At 40.2% G+C, this 17,524-nt stretch overlaps 1 protein-coding gene across 1 annotated transcript in view; it reads right to left on the reverse strand.

Moving 5' to 3' along the window:
• Positions 1-17,524, reverse strand: part of nrg3a (neuregulin 3a) — a 297,282-nt gene that overhangs the window by 90,058 nt on the left and 189,700 nt on the right. The window lies entirely within an intron of this gene.

A 17,524-nucleotide genomic window follows, 5' to 3' on the forward strand; every position in this document is an offset into this window, starting at 1 on the left:
GATATTTTATATCTCTTTACTTTAGCCTTTTAATAGTGATATTTTATATCTCTTTACTTTAGCCTTTTAATGGTGATATTTTATATCTCTTTACTTTAGCCTTTTAATGGTGATATTTTATATCTCTTTACTTTAGCCTTTTATGGTGATATTTTATATCTCTTTACTTTAGCCTTTTAATGGTGATATTTTATATCTCTTTACTTTAGCCTTTTAATGGTGATATTTTATACAATCTTTAATGCTGCTACTTTATGCCACTTTAAACTCATTGTTGCTATTTCTAATGATATTTCATACTATTTTAATTCTGCTATTTTATACTATTTTAATGCTATTTCACTCTCATTTACATCAACACTGTAATTGTGCAGTAAATGATCTTATTCTGTCTAATCTTCTACTAATTTTTATGTTTTCGCTGTGAAGCACTTTGGGCTGCAATTCTTGTATGAAAGGTGCTATACAAATAAAGTTTATTATTATTATTATTATTATTATTATTATTATTATTATTATTATTATTATTATTATTATTATTATTATTATTATTACCTTCAGCTGTGGTCCTTCGGTGAGTCCTCCCATCTTGAGTTCACCTACAAGCGGCAGCAGCTACAGCAACAATGTGAACTCACAACTGGAATTTAAGTTATTTCAACACGAACTGTAGAATAATTTGGAAATACTTGCATCTAAAATGTTTCGTCTCAACACCAACAGGCCTCCCAGGCAACAGTTCTGAAGGCGACACGGTGTTAGCTGGGATTTAAGGTGACAATGTCACATCCATGTGTCTCCATTCGTCTCTGTACATTCATGAAGAGCTTTGGGATAAGTGCAGGCTTTTCACTTAAGTTAAGATATTTTTAAATCATGCAGAATGTAACTTTGTCTCAATCAAAGACATTGATTTCTGTGTTCTTGTAGTCTTATCTTCATATTGACGTTGCAGGCATCACGCTTCCTTCTACTTTATTCTGAATATACCTGGAACCATCTGTTATCTCCAGATATTTGCATTTTGTCTCTCAAAGCGGACTCATAGCGGCAGGTTTAGGTTAAAGTCTAAAATCACCAACATTACAGGTAAACACACTTCTTGAGCCCTTTTCTGTTTGTCAGGATAATCTGCAGAAGGCAGCGGCAGGTTCCAGAGAGGATAATTGTCATGCATTACTGGTCACCCTCCTCTTCCTCCTTGTTCTCTTCTGGTCAATTGGCCTGCAGAGGCGACAGCAGAGCTAGGTGCTTTCTTTAGTCCTGCTGTAATGTTTCAAGGTTCCAAAGAGAGGATGGAAGATGTGACGGCTGAGGTCATGCTTGTCACGTTTCCCTCGCTGATTTCTGTCTCTAACCTCTATCTTTCTTTCTAGCCTTTGTCTTCCTCACCATCTTTCTTTTCTCAACCATGCTTCTCTCCTTTCAGACATACCCAGCTGCATAATTCAAGACCGGGAGCAACCTCTGATCAGACAAAAGAAAAGAAGAAGAAAAAAAGATTTTTGAAGAGGTAATGAATATTTAAAGCAGGAGAAAGGGGACATTTCTTAAGCTGTGTGCCTTGAATTTATTTTGTCAATTTTTGTCACAGTGAGTCTAATCATGATGGAAATAAGAGCAGCAGTTTTTTTTCTTTTTAGAGAAATGCATTGTTTTATCCTCTCTTCTCATTAATATCACTGTGTCCCATCAGAGTAAAGTCTCAGTGCTCAGCGTCACACATTCAAACACACACTTTGAAGATCCATCAAGTGACGACAGACTAACACGTCATATTCAACAAAGACAAAACCCATGTCCATAAGTCCAAATCATCGTTAGAGGATACACCTTGATATTATACCACAATGACATACAATGTTTTGTATTCACATTTTGTTTAACTACGACAGGGACGAGACAATTAATTGTTTTGGTTAACTGAATGAGAAAAGCTGATTTATTTTCACCATCATGACATTTTCTATTTGTTAAAAGTAAGAAACTCAACTCAAAATGTCAACATGTTTGGTGGTTTAAACAGGAATGCTGCTACTTTACCAACTTTAATACAACATTATTATTTCAGAACACAATACTGTCGACACAGAAGTCGTTCTGGGACAATTGACCCTTCGCTAAGCCTCTCTCCCATTGGTTACTGTTGCTAGGCCTGTCATGTCAATACATCATTCTCAAAAGAAATTATAGCAAATTTCATGAAAAATACTTCTGAAATATCAGATAGAAGTGGACAGAAACGACTAAAATATGCAATGAAGAGGACATTAAAATCGTGTTGACAACTCAAGTGAAGGACAAACATATACAGGAACAACAGTGTTCATGGGTAAGATGATATATTGTTTTACTTTAAGCTAAGTTAACGTTTAGTTATGACTTCCTACAGTTTCCATTAGCTAATATAAAACTAAATGATCCCACTTTTAGTTATGAATCCGTGAAAGTTTCACCGCGTAAAGCCAGCGTGAAAGGTGAACCATCATCACCTGCTGATTGAGACAATTCAATTAAAGGAGCAACACTGTTCCTGTAAAGCAGAGTAGCTCTTCAGTCACTGAAAATCTTTGAAAAGCAAGAGCAACAGGTGCCTGTATTACCTGTAGTAGCATATATACCTTCAGTAGCTAGCGTAACATAGAAGTGCTAACGCTAGTCCATGATGTTCTGCACTCTGCTGATGTTAGCTTGTTGTCCTGTTGTAACAAGTATTTCTGATACACATCCCGGACACAAAGTGTCTGAAAATCTGAAAACATTGCAGGAGAGTCGATGTAGCAGAGCCGTGTAGTTCAGTGGCCGATGCTACTCCATGATTAGCCAGTCTGCGTTCGGCGGGTAAACTGAAACCATGTGGCAAAGCATCCGCAGCAATTCTTCCAGTCTACTACATGTTACATCTATATGCAACTATTCTGCATCACTGAAACACATTTAACGTTTAAAAAGGATCTGACATTCATGTGGGATGTGAAATAACCACAGTTAAGTGAACTGATGTGAAACATATCGTCTGTCAATTGTATGATATGTGTGTTGCATTGTATGGTATGTGTGTTGCATTGTATGGTATGTGTGTTGCATTGTATGGTATGTGTGTTGCATTGTAAGGTATGTGTGTTGCATTGTATGGTATGTATGTTGCATTGTAAGGTATGTGTGTTGCATTGTATGGTATGTGTGTTGCATTGTAAGGTATGTGTGTTGCATTGTATGGTATGTGTGTTGCATTGTAAGGTATGTGTGTTGCATTGTATGGTATGTGTGTTGCGTTGTATGCATGTTGCATTGTATGGAATGTGTGTTGCATTGTATGCGTGTTGCATTGTATGGTATGTGTGTTGCATTGTAAGGTATGTGTGTTGCTTTGTATGGTATGTGTGTTGCGTTGTATGCGTGTTGCATTGTATGGTATGTGTGTTGCATTGTATGGTATGTGTGTTGCATTGTATGGTATGTGTGTTGCGTTGTATGCGTGTTGCATTGTATGGTATGTGTGCTGCATTGTATGGTATGTGTGTTGCATTGTATAGTATGTGTTGCATTGTATGATATGTGTGTTGCATTGTATGGTATGCGTGTTGCATTGCATGGTATGTGTGTTGCATTGTATGGTGTGTGTTGCATTGTATGCGTGTTGCATTGTATGGAATGTGTGTTGCATTGTATGGTATGTGTGTTGCATTGTATGCGTGTTGCATTGTATGGAATGTGTGTTGCATTGTATGGTATGTGTGTTGCATTGTATGGTATGTGTGTTGCGTTGTATGCGTGTTGCATTGTATGGAATGTGTGTTGCATTGTATGGAATGTGTGTTGCATTGTATGGTATGTGTGTTGCGTTGTATGCGTGTTGCATTGTATGGAATGTGTGTTGCATTGTATGGTATGTGTGTTGCATTGTATGATATGTGTGTTGCATTGTATGGTATGTGTTGCATTGTATGATATGTCTGTTGAATTGTATGATATGTGTGTTGCATTGTATGGTATGTGTTGCATTGTATGATATGTCTGTTGAATTGTATGATATGTCTGTTGAATTGTATGATATGTCTGTTGCATTGTATGATATGTGTGTTGGATTGTATGATATGTGTGTTGCTTTGTATGGTATGTGTGTTGCATTGTATGGTATGTGTTGCATTGTATGATATGTCTGTTGAATTGTATGGTATGTGTGTTGCTTTGTATGGTATGTGTGTTGCATTGTATGGAATGTGTGTTGCATTGTATGGAATGTGTGTTGCATTGTATTGTCGACGACGTTGCTACATCTCGCTCTGACACAGAAGGGTTGAAAAAGTTATTTCTATGAACACTGGATTCTCAAGGCCCTCAGCCTTTGACACAATATATTTTTATTCAAACTGTCTGGTATGCTCATGCATCTTCTGTTATAAACAATATACAATATGCAGCACGATGAGACAACGATCGACTGTTGAGATGTGTATCAATATACAATGTGAGGTGATGCTAGAAAATATCCAGACACATCTTTAAAATGCATTCTCAACTCAAGCACAGTTTTATTGCCACCCAACACCTGCAAAACTGCTTTGCTGAAGAAAGTGAGAGTCACATGATCAGTTGCCCCAGAATTCCCTGCAACACTCCTGAGAGGAGACACTGCAGCATGGACTCTTCTGTTTCATAGGACTGGAAGAGGAGACGGTTTGTCAGGGCAGATGTGGTCAAAGTTCACACATTCCTGATGTGAAATGTTTCAGACATCAGCTGCAATCAGAGTCAATTAACTGATATGAATATTCATTGATACTTTGCATCTCTTTACATAAATCCATCTCAGCAGCTCCGCTCACACAGCAGCTTCACAACTCTTTCAAAATCTGTAACCAATTATAAAGCGTTTCCATCCAAAATATTTCCACAGCATCTTTCACTGATGGCATCAAATGCTTTGTTCCCCAGCACTGAGACAACTTCAGCAACCCTCATCCGTGGCTTGGTGTCAATCTGAATAAAATTGATTTGTGATTTCTTGCATTCATTGTGCTTGCACGTCAATCTGCGAGGTGGTGCAGTGTGTTCACGCTGGGGCGAAAGCCTCAGGGAGGTTTGGACGAGAGGCAGCACAGTAGAGCTGAGCTAGACCAATCTTCTTCCCAGCAGGAGTCCTATTACATGGCCTTTCCTTTCTTTCTCTTTATGTGTGTGTGTGTGTGTGTGTGTGTTTGTGTGTGTGTGTGTCAATCTAATAGCTTTTACACAGTTGCATAAAATCTCAATCACAACCTGTCCCCCATTCACGTTTGCATAAATCAGTCCAAGCTCACTTCACATAGCGAATTATAAATGACTGCTTGGCTTTCAGGGAGAAGCCGGAGCAGAAAAAAAGAAAGAATCAAAGCGAGTAAATGCCATCATATAGATGAGACTATTATGTCTGAGTCAGGGGTTTTGCCAGTGTTTATATTTTCAAGTCTGCCTTGGACACGGATAGATCAAACTGTTGGCCTGCAGCAGCGGCACTAACAACTTGTTTATTCCAGACAGCATATGGAGCATGTTTAGAGACGTCTGTAGATATGTTGTGCGTCTCCTGTCTGCAGCCGCCACTTTGTCAATCACTCAGTCTGACATCTTCTTCTTCTGTTTCTGCTGGGGGAGGATTCTACTTTACCCAAATCAGACGCTGCCGGTTGACAGGCGGCTTTGACGTAAATATTGGTCAACAATGAGGCTGTGTTAGCCAAACGTTAGCATGAGGTAATACCAATCAATATTCCTTTAATTAGCATGTTTCAGCTCATTGTTTTGGTTTCATTGTGAACTGTATGGTTCCATCCTAATGTCTCATCCACCTCGTTTCCAGGAGCAGCAGCAGCAGTTTTCTAGGTTTGATTAATCCACTGAATCTGTTCAGAATCGAACTGGCAGGAAAAGTTGCTGGTGGAGAAAGTTTAACTTCTCGCTGATATCTGGAGCAGCTGAACGGGGAGTAAATATTGAGCTGACGTATAATGAACACATTGCAAATAGATGTCTGTGTGAATCTTTGTGAATATGTTAGCCTTAACAATTTAGTGTTATTTAAACAAAACAATGAGTCAGAGTAAGTTTAAGCAAGTTTCCAGAGAACAGCAGTGAATATTCTTTAAACAAAAACTATTTTGTCGCTTTCCAGTGAAAACCATTTATCTCCTAAATGTCTTTTCATGACCTTGAAAAAATATTTTATGAAAATGGATTTTCACTTAATCCAGTGGGTTTTAAATGATATGGGTTTTAAATAATATAATAAAGTATAAAGAATAAAGACAGCGGAGGTGAGGTTCTTAACAGCCCTCCACTGTGTTCCTGTGTTATGTAACTGGAACATGAAAACATACTAAGAGCAGACGATCTAGGCAAGTTTTGCAATAAGAAATATGACCTTGATCTTAAACCTGTCAAACACATTTGCCCTGCGGCTACTCAAGCTGATCTTCTAGAGATTGTGCTGAGTTTATTGGCAATGAAAGTCAATACTCACCCGATATGAAGCATCATGTGTTTGCAGAGACAGGAAGGACCTTCAGAAGTCGGCTGACAGATTGTGACTGTAATTATATACCAATAATTGGCTGTACTGGTGTGACGTTCATGCCCCCCACCCATGAACAACCTCTTTCTCATGCTCTCTATATATTTCTCCTTCCTGCCTGTGGCCAAGGCTTGTCCCTGAACCCTGACCCCCCCTCCCATGAGCGCCCTCATCAGTTCAGTCAGCTGAGATTTGATTTATTGACCTTTCAGAGGCCATCAAATGCTTTCTGTATCCGCCTCAAAGCTCGGGGTCAACTCAATCGGCTGGCTCGGGAGATTGGGCTTATCAGAGAGGCTAACGGTTACGGTGGGGTCACAGTGGGCATCCCACACAGTGAACTGCTGCTGGTGGAGGTGGTGGTGGTGGTGGTGGTGTGACGCTGTGAGGCTATCTTCTACAGGCAGGTTTGAGGTATAAAATATAGCTCCTATAAATTGCTACAGGCTATCACTGCAACATGACCAACCTGATTGCACTGCTCTTAGCATAAAGAACATGCACACAAATACCAGTCACATAAAATATTACAATGACAGGCAGGTGTTGGGACAGATACGCATCTTGCACGACTGCTTAGATTGATTTTGGAAGGAATTTATTGGGTGCATTATTTTGCAAACAACCTTGGAAGCTCTAAATGAAATTGTAAATCCATGGTAATCTGTGGGTCATGCACCGCTTCGACATTGCAGGGCTATGTAGATCACCTTGAAATGGATGGATTCTTACAACTGGGATGTAAGCTTGTTATTTTGTAAAAAGCTGCACTGCCTACAGCTTTCAATCTCATAAAAATGGTGAGCACCAAACTCCATTTCTGCTCTCTGGGCTTTACTGCGGTGCTCTGGGGCCGCGGGAGTTTCCCCACTTTTAATGGCTTTGAGAGAGAATCTGAAGGACAATGCCCGCTTCAAAGAATAATCATGTTTCTTTTTAAGCTAAGCTTTGCTTTAGAAGTCTTTGACCAAGCAGGCATTAGACTATAAATATATGACGTCTGCTTAAAAGATGCAATTCTTTATTTTTTCTAAAGCCACCACTTCGTTCCAGGTACAGTGTTTATTCTTTACATGTGCTTTTGTGTTGACTTTCTTTGTCAGACAGCACAATGAGAGCAGGCCGGTCCCTTTCAAAGCCTTGTTGCGTATTGTCAGAGGGGAGTTGGTTTGTGTAGTTGTTTCTTCTTTCAGGTACGTCAAAGTGTAAGGGAACAGCTGGGGGAATACTCCACCACAACAGTCATTTAATCAATGAGTGTCTGAAACTATCACAAGTCTGCAAGAAACGTTACATAAAACAGCCCGTGTTGATCCAGACTTCCTCTCTCACTTGTATGAGGTACATGTTGTACTAAATAATCCTCATGACCTTTGTCCACTGCCAGCTTTCTCTTTCATGACACTCTCTCCATTGTATGATATTTAGTAAAGCAGAAATATGTAAAAGTCCCTTCAGTTCCTGATCTTTACACTTGAGCTGGAGCTGCGAATGAACATAGCCAGCAGTTGTGATAAGTGAAATAACATCTCCTGACTGGTGACACACACCTCAGGCCCAGCAGATATATGCACTACTGAGATAAGATGCACCAGAGAGGAATCATATCCCACAAACCCTCCATTTGTAAAGGGAATCCTTTCATTTCAAGGTTTTGTGGAGAAGTAATTTCACTTAATACAAAGTAAGATAGGAATGGAAATGAGGGATGCTCCTCCAAAGAGACAAATCCTGGCCCAAGAACTCAACGTTTTTTGTTTTCATTGCACACCACGCTGCCCTAAAGTGTCTTTCACAGGCTGAATAATGAGACTTTAAATGACAAAAGATAAGTATGCACACAGTGAGGGGAAGAAGAGAACATGTGAAACAGAGTGGCAAATAAAAAAACGATGACAATATTTGTCAGATTTGCTCATAATGTGGAGATTAAACTAATACAGTGGGTTTGAGTAAGTTGAGCGAGAAAGATAGTGTGACACAGAGGGAGAGGAAATACTGCGCTGATGAGATGCAGGAAATGTCTTGTTCCCATCGTGCCAATAAAGATTATTTAAATTTCAAAGCAGGAGAGGAAGGTGTGGAGGAGAGACTGCTACCTTTTTTTGTGAGCTATTTACTATTTTTGCATTTGAGGAAGCCCTGCAGACACGAAGCACACGTGATACAAAGAAATGCACCGATCTGCACTCAGGGCTCAGTTTATATGACTAAACAATAAGAGAGTGACAGGGAGTGTATAATTGTGGACGAAGATGAAGTGTTTCATGAGCAGGGTGACAAAGTGCATATTAAATTAGCCTTAGCTCTATCGATCGCTGCACTGCAGCAGAAATGGATGTGGTGCATATCAGAGAGATTCAATTATACTCATACAATCAGCTTCAATTCCTAACGGAGCGCGTGTCAGACGGGAGACGAGGAGAGGAGGACACAAAGAACCAGAAGGGAGGGAATCATTTGCATAGACTTTGCGCAATATTGGTACTTATAGTGTGACAAAGAAATAAATCTTGCAGCACAATTAAAAATATTTATCGGTTTCAAAGAGAATTACAAAACAATAGAAGCAACACTTCCAATCTGATGATAAAATACTTATTTTCCTGCTCGTCTTTCTCCCCCCCCCCCCGCTCCCCACTCCTCCCCGCTGTGCTCTGTATTCATCCCTTCTCTAGCCCTCCCTGTATTTCTCCTTTCTAAGCCTATTTCCTCTCATTACTAATTCATTAGTCATATTTATTGAAGGGGCTCACTCTGAGGGGGGATCAATGTCTTATTTACACATTTAGACAGTGTATGGACTGAGCTGCGATTAACTGGCCTATAAAACCTTTACCAATACCGCCATAAATCTGCCATCAGGGACATTTTCCTCCTGATAATGTGCTTCTCTATGAAAACAAACAAAGAAAAAAGGCATTGCAGGACAATATATGCAACAAGGGTGCATTTTACGAGGCACTTATCCAATTTAGAAATGGCAAATATAGAATTATTTTACGAGGCCCTTTCCTCAACTGGGTTTTTATTTTTATTTTTAGGAATATTCTGAGTGGAAAGACTAGAAACCTTCAAGAGCGTCGTGATGCTTCAAGGACAAGAGGGTGAAGGGACGACACACGTTCACGCCGGTACTACTTTCTGTAAGTATTGGCTTTATTAGTGGTAATAAATTATTTAATGATGCTTTTTAGATCAGTTGCAAAGTTGCCATGCAACTAAGTAACTAAATAAGTGTTGGTAACTCATTAAGAAATACTCAATTTCTTATCAAATCATTTATAAAGAGTTTGCACAATAATCTATTGCACCAAAGACGTTGTGCAGTTTGACACACTCACCAGCTGTTTCACACCCTGCAGCCCCAAAGTCTTTCATTCAGGACTTTTAACTGATCTATGAAGCGTTACTAAATGATATTTAACTAACAATGCATTTGCAAAGGTTACCTACAGAGATTGAAATGTGTTGCTTATGCTAAAATATGTAGAGTGTCATTTTTTCCTGTCTTAAAAAACACAATATTCAGAGTCCTCACAGGACCAAGAGACGCACTTGATGTATGTGTTTTGCTCGTGTAGATACTGTATTTCAAAATGTCAGATGATTGAATCTGTGCCAGGACTGATTGGTGTTATTATGCTGTGATTCTGTGTGACTTCATATTATAGATATTTGCATCCCTTTTGTGTCACGCAACACATGTGATGTAAGAAAAAGATCCTCAAACATCTGACCAATTATGTGTCCGCAGCTCATATAACAGAGGAGGATGAAAGCACCATTGTTGCAGATTACTATGAACACAATGGCTGTGTATCATTCCCAAGATGTGATTGTCGAACACATAGAAAGTATCACATAGGTTCATGTTCAACTGCTCTGCTGGGATTCTGCATCATGATTCTACAACCGGAAGCTTCTGCTGATATGATGTCCATGCTTTTTGCTTTTCCCCCTCTTTCTCATCCTTTCTCTTGGCTCTGCAACAGAATTCAATTACTCTCATATAATCACTTTTTATCCCCAAGGCTTGACACTTTCCCTGGTCGGACAGAAAAAAGCCTAATTACTCTCTGACCTTGACTCTGTCTATAATTTCCAGCGTCTCACTCCCTTCCTCTCTTATTCCTCCTGAATGTGTGTTTCTCTCACCTCCACTAACACGCAAACACCTGCTCACACGTGTGACCCCTGGACGCCTGACAGCAGGTCCACATTTGCACCTTTTTGCAAGCCACGATTGGGACACACTGAACGCATGAAGTGATTTCATTCCACCAGTGTAGTGAAGCTATCTCTGCCCATCCAGCCTCACCATATAGGCGCTTAACTTCAGGTCTTAATTTATTTCAATTTCATAGCACAGATATAGATGCTCATATAGTAATTCAAGTCTTTCATGGTCTCAGGGAGTATAAGAGGCTCATTTTTTTTTTTAAAGGAGCCCAGACACTTAACCTTGTTGCTGTATGTCTCCAGCTATAGCTTGCGTGAAAGTCGAGAAAGAATTCCAGCAGTGCCGTCAGTCCGACTCCCTGCGCCCTTTAATCTTCTCCTCCATGTAGAATTAAATGTAGAGTCGAGAGCTAACGATGCATAAACATACTAGTGTCCTAATGAAAGGGGAATTAGTTGTAAAGATGCATTACGTTTAAACATATGTTGCATCTGTAATGGTTCCAGAATAAGAGTAACAATGTGTGGCATCTAAAGTCATTTATAATTGTTCTCCATCAACAGTTTGCTATGCATCGGATACATCTTTATCTCTCTTTAATGATTGGAAAAAGGGGTAAATGCTTTAAAATGCTCTTCAATATTGAACTGGATACTAAAAAGTTGCTCTTTCCCTCATTAGTCACATTAGTCACATTCTTGCAGGCATTTTAATGCACAAGCACGCAGGCAAAGGAAGCAAAGAGGTGTGTGAGAGGCAGCGCAGTGATCCCTCACCAAGCAATGTGCTGTGAATATCACATGGGTCAGAAGCTCATACGTGTACATAATGCATGCACCCCTTTCTGTCAGCTCTGAGGACTTTGTATTGGACATGTATTCCTCGGGAAATGAAGTACAAACACACACCAGCAGCATCATGAAGCATCGTGTCAATGTGTGATTGCCAGTGTCCACCTGTACGTCACATGATGTGCCTGTTTATAAGACAAGTACTCAAGTCCCAGTATTCAGAACGTGTTGAAGCCCAACGACCCGCGTGCATCAAGCTGCCAGAGCTTTTTGGGCTTGAATTGAAAACAGTGTGTGTGGGTGTGTTGACGCATGTGTGTGGTCCTACACTATAACTTCAATCTATAACTTTAATCAAATACAGCAACGTGTTCTCATACGAAGCTTCGTTTCCTATCCTGGCTCCAAAATGGTGGAACGACCTCCCCATTGATGTCAGGACAGCAGACAGTATGTACACCTTCCGTCGCAGACTGAAAACTCACCTGTTTGGACTCCGACTCGGCGAATGAAGAAAACAAATTAACTGTTCTTTGTATGTTGCACTTGTATTGGTTTGTCTTATTTATAGCTAATAGTTGAATTTGTATTCTATTGTTTTTTGTATGTTGCACTTATGTTGTTTCACTTCAAACTGGCTTATCTGAAGACAGTGTTCACTTATACGATTGCTCCTGTTTGAAGCTGATGTACTTACAAGATTCTTGCTGTTCGCAGTTGTATCTCCAGGATTGTTTGCACTTTTTGTACGTCGCTTTGGACAAAAGCATCAGCTAAATTAACTGTAATGTAATGTATGGTATCTTACGAAAAGTACAATTTTACAAAAACAATTCCCACTCTGCATACACACTGCCTTTTCAAAACAAACAACTTGCTTGTGTTCAGGCAACACAACGACTTTAAATCAAACCTATGACCTCGTCCCTCGACAGACTTCTTCCCTCTTTATGCTTCCTGCTTCACCTTTACGTGGAATACATACAAATTAATTGTGTTTACTTTTGGTAGGTAAAGCTACAAACAGTGTGTGCTTAATGAAATCTGCACATCTACTACATCGACTGTACTCACCCACAATGAACACTTAACCGTACCATCAATACTTCACCTCAAAGGGTTCAACAACGTCTTCTCAATGGGACGGTTTGAACAGTTTTTTGTACCTTAACAACCAAATGTTAGCCCTAACCCTAACCCTAACCCTAACCCCTAACCCCTAACCCTAATATGATGATAGATGATTAACGCAGAAGGTAGGCGAGTCTCCATAATGAGACGTTATGAACACCTGCAGGTTGTCCTACCTGTACAAGGATTCTCTGCAATCAATCCATTTATTAAGAAGCATTTGCTGAGAAAGAAGATTTGAGATAATGACGAGTCACTGGTGATCTTTTGAAATAGAAAGTCTCGATCGCAGTTTCCCTTCCGTGTGATGGTGATGACCTAATTCTCTGTGCTGATTCAAGGCTGGGTAATTATTTTCCATGGAGATAATTTCACTCCCTAGTTCATCTAAACTCCAAAAATTATGAAAACCGCCATTTCCTACGTTCGCCTGGATCACAATCTTGAGAGAGAAATAAATACCGTCTGACTTCGAGGAGGAGACTGATGGACCGGCATCAATATTTCCACAGGGGGCAGAGGAGTCAGCCGCGTCTCTGATCTCGCTTCAGGCATTTTGCTTGAAGTCGTGTTAACTTGCTTTGCTGCGTGTTCTGCATAATGTTGCAAACGGCTCCTTCAACTAAGCAAAGCAGTTAGTAAGCGCACTAATAATTGATGGTGGTTCTACAGAGGAAGTGCCCTTTGCAGACTAACAGCACATCATTACTGGACTAAATATCTAAATAGGTCTGCAACAGCTCTCCCTGCATATCGTGGTGTTTGATGCGAACGTCAGATGGTGTCAGAAGAAGAACATGTTATATATGAAAATATATACCATGCTGTCCTTAAATTAGATATCCTCCCATACATATGCAGTGATTGTGAGAAGACAACACACATGCTCTTACCCCTGAGCGCTGAACTAGGCCGAGCTCTTTATTCTTTCATTATCTCTCTAGGAGTGACCGGCTGACCTCATGTAGGTTTCATACCCTCCGTTTCTCCCACACACACAGATACAAATCCACACTCACCTACTCTACCGCTCTCTTGTATACAATGCTAACATGACCTCATATGTCAGACTCACCCCCACTCCTTTCTCTGCACATATTTACCTGCATGATAACACAGTTATGGTTCCCCAGGTCGGATTTAGTTGCTGGACTTCCTGTTAACGTTCCTTCATTTGTTATGTGTGTGCACAAAACAAAGCAGAACTAAAAAAGAACAAAAGATCAATGTTTATTGAGTCTGCACGATGTGAAGCGATGAAACTATGAAGCAAGAACATATAGCTGTCTGCCATTTATCTAATAACAGTTAAAGTGTATCCTCATACACTCCCATCATAACTCTTTGTGTTTATTCAATATCCTCAATATTACTCTATGTTTATTCTTACTTATGTGAAGATGATTACGAGTTTACGCACTCTTTATGTATTTTTGTAGTAACTTTTGGACTCAAACTAATTAGCATTTACGCTATTTATTAATATATATTAATGCCTATTGATCAATGGAGAACAATCTATAAAGGAGCATGAGAAACTACTTCCAGAAGTATTATTAAAACGTTCCTCTATGAATTCATCAAGGTAAAGAAACCAGCGCCCTGCGTATTATTTGGTTATGTTTCATTAACTGTCCCTGTAAGCAGCTGGCCGCAGCACAACTTTCTATCTGTGTATGCATGTATGCACATATATATATACACACATATATATATATATATATATATATATATATATATATATATATATATATGTGTACAATAAGCACATTTAAGACGGGTGAAAAGAGCGTCTCGAGTTGGAAAAGATAATGAGCTCTCAGTATTTCTTCTTCTCTTTCTCTTAACATCATCATCTATGATAATTAAGTGTGTGAGCACGTGTGCCAATATCAGGTTATTTTAGAAAGAGATTGTGTATGATCTCACTGGGAGACTGTCCGGTGATTTATAACACATATCAAAGCTAACTCCACGGACTTCCTCCCCGCGTCGCTCCATCTGCAATGCTGATCGATCTGCCCTTTGTACGTCCATAAGCCAGAACACTAATAGAGGAGGTGTAAAGTTACATCGTGACCTTAATAAAACCTTCACTTTGTTCTTTAGCTCGCTGCTGCATCCTGAATCAAGCGGCTCAGCAGACATAAAAGCAAACATCCCATCCGGCTCTGGACACTGTAAATCTGTTGAAACCCTTTCTACCCGTCCCACTCTGACATTCTGTTTTGTCTGCATGATGCTGTGACACAAGTTATTACACAAAAGTGCCAGAGCTCTTCTGTCTCAGGAGTGTGACAGAGCGGGCGAGAAGCTACACAAGTGGAAGAAAATCATTTAAAAGTGAGGAAAGGTCGGGAGGTGACACTGGAACTACAATAAAGGATTCAGTTCCAGCATTTTTCTATCGCCTTGCTGAACATGTTGTAAAAATATTTCTCTGGCAGGATATTCTGTCTTCAGAAAAGGTCCGAAGCCAAAAAGGTTATGTTGTTTCAACAATAGAAGTTCTCTGCACGACGTATGGCGGGGGAACACTCTGGACAAATATCTAGTCACGGTTTTGGAAAATGTTGTAATTAGCAGGAGGCACCGCCGGGCCGTTCAACAAAGCATTAATGCTAAAACTTATTTCTTTGGCACTTCCCTCGTTCCCAAAGCACAACAAAGCGTTTAGGTTGCATTCACAGCTGACGTTTGTTCTCACAATGCAAAGCCAGTTCAGCGACTCCATTTGAGAATTAAAGTTTGACGAAGTGCTCTCTCTTTCTCTGCAAATGATTCACTTTGAGTCCCAAAGCAGAAATACAGTAATACGCAGTCAGGATGAGGCGTGTCGGTGCAGCAGCGTGGATCCTTGTGTGCTCAGTGGGAACCAGCTGGACATTTGTTTAGCGACACGATAACGCTCGTCTGAGCTGAATGTGAAGACTTTATGCAAAAACACTTAATTTCTGCAAGGTTAACTCGTGTATTATTCAGTGAGCATTGCTTTGCTTTTCCACTTTCACTATGAACATAATTATCTTAATTGTTCCTGGGACCAAGACTGCAGACAAATTGTCACTTTTGCATTTTGAGCTTAGAATTAATGCTCAAAGGGCTATTCAATTAAAAATCATTAATCTGTTTTTGAGTGCAATGCAGGAGATACAACCAAATAAAGCACCATATTAAGACCACTTAAAGACAGACTTTTCAAAATAAAGTTACAAAGTGCTTTTCAAAATAAAAACGTCAGACAAACTGATAAATGAAAAATACAATAAATCAGTTTAATTCATTTAAATAATCAAAAGAGCAGAGCGAGCATTTAAAGTTATCATTATTAAAATCAATACTAAAACTTACTGAGAGCCAACCGTGTGCACTGCACGAGGAGAGTACAGTGTGTACATGTTGTAGAGCATCAACAGGAAAGAGAACCGCTGAACATGTGAAGGACACCCAGAGTTTAGCAACACTCAATACGTCTCTGTTCAAACAGAGTGACACAGAAAGAAAGAGTTTTGTTAAACGGTCCCAGCAGTCTGCTTTTAGCAGCTGTGTCCCAATTCCATCCTACACATGCATTGAATCTGGGCGTTCAGTGCATTCACACAGTAATATGAATGTTCCTGACAACAGTGAGTAACTCAAAGGTTTCAGCACGCACACGAAATGTGCTTTATTTTTGACACTATTGTCCCAGAATTCAATGTGCAACAGAAATGTGGGAGCTAAAATTAAAAGCAATTATGGATGATGGAGAACAAAAGAATAATGGAGGATTTGTTTGGAGTAAAATCATTTGGCAGATTTTTCACTGGAAGCATTGTTCCAAAATTAGTTAACTGAACACATTCTGTAATTCCTTACATTCTGAGGAAAGACATTGATGAGCAAGTAGTCCATAATTAGCAGCATAGTAGACATTGTGTAATGAAAAGAGCAGTTTAGAAGAACTGTGCACACTTTGTCCGATACTCAGTCCTCACCTTTGCAGAAGTTAAGGCCCTGACACTCCACGCCAACGCTCGTCCAATGGCCGATGTCGGGCGTTCGGTGAACGTCTGTCACCCTTGTTTTTGTGGGACGCACCACCGGCACGAGTCGGCAGATTTTTGGCTGGATACAGCGTGTTGAGGTCAGAAAATGATGCTTTGTTTCTACAGACTATCACCACCTGCTGGTATGGAGAGGTGTGTCCCCTCAGGCAGAACGTATGTGCTCGCAGGCTGTCGGCTGTTGTCTTTGCGATGATCTTTTTGCCCATTTTTAACCAAGACGCACGTCGGTTCGGTGTGTCTGGCCCTTTAAGGCTTCGTTAGTGTGACACTAAGGCATCAGCGCGTGTGTGCATGGTAGTTCTTATTCTTTTATAAGTTTATGTTTACAGTATGTGTGCTGGTTTGTTTGTGCCTTTGTGTGTGTGTGTGTGTGTGTGTGTGTGACCGTCAGGTTGAGCTCCAGTGACATAAGTGCTAGACTCTGACACAGGAATTTGTCACTGCCGTCATCTTACAGCCCTCTACTCCTTCATTTTCTCCTCTCGTGTCCTCTCCATGGAGCAGATGTGCTCTGGAGATTCTGTCTCTTCCATTCATATTTGGGCGGTGTGCAATGGTGTGCAAACACACACGCACTTACCTTCCTCCATCACTCATCCACATGCTCCCTATTCTCTCTCAGTAACAAGCTGACAACAGACAAACGCATGTCAGGCGGACCTCCAGTACATCATGGCATCTCCTGACAGATGCTGGATTCAACCTATGGCCCAGCGTGCTGTAGCTGCAAGATGGAAGGCCTCCTATAGGATCAGCCTGAAGCAAAGCATTGTGGGGCTGCAACCCTGACATACTTTGTCCACTCTTGGCCGGGCAC

This window comes from Cottoperca gobio, chromosome 15 (genome assembly GCF_900634415.1).
Source record: "Cottoperca gobio chromosome 15, fCotGob3.1, whole genome shotgun sequence".
Classification (NCBI taxonomy): Eukaryota; Metazoa; Chordata; class Actinopteri; order Perciformes; family Bovichtidae; genus Cottoperca; species Cottoperca gobio.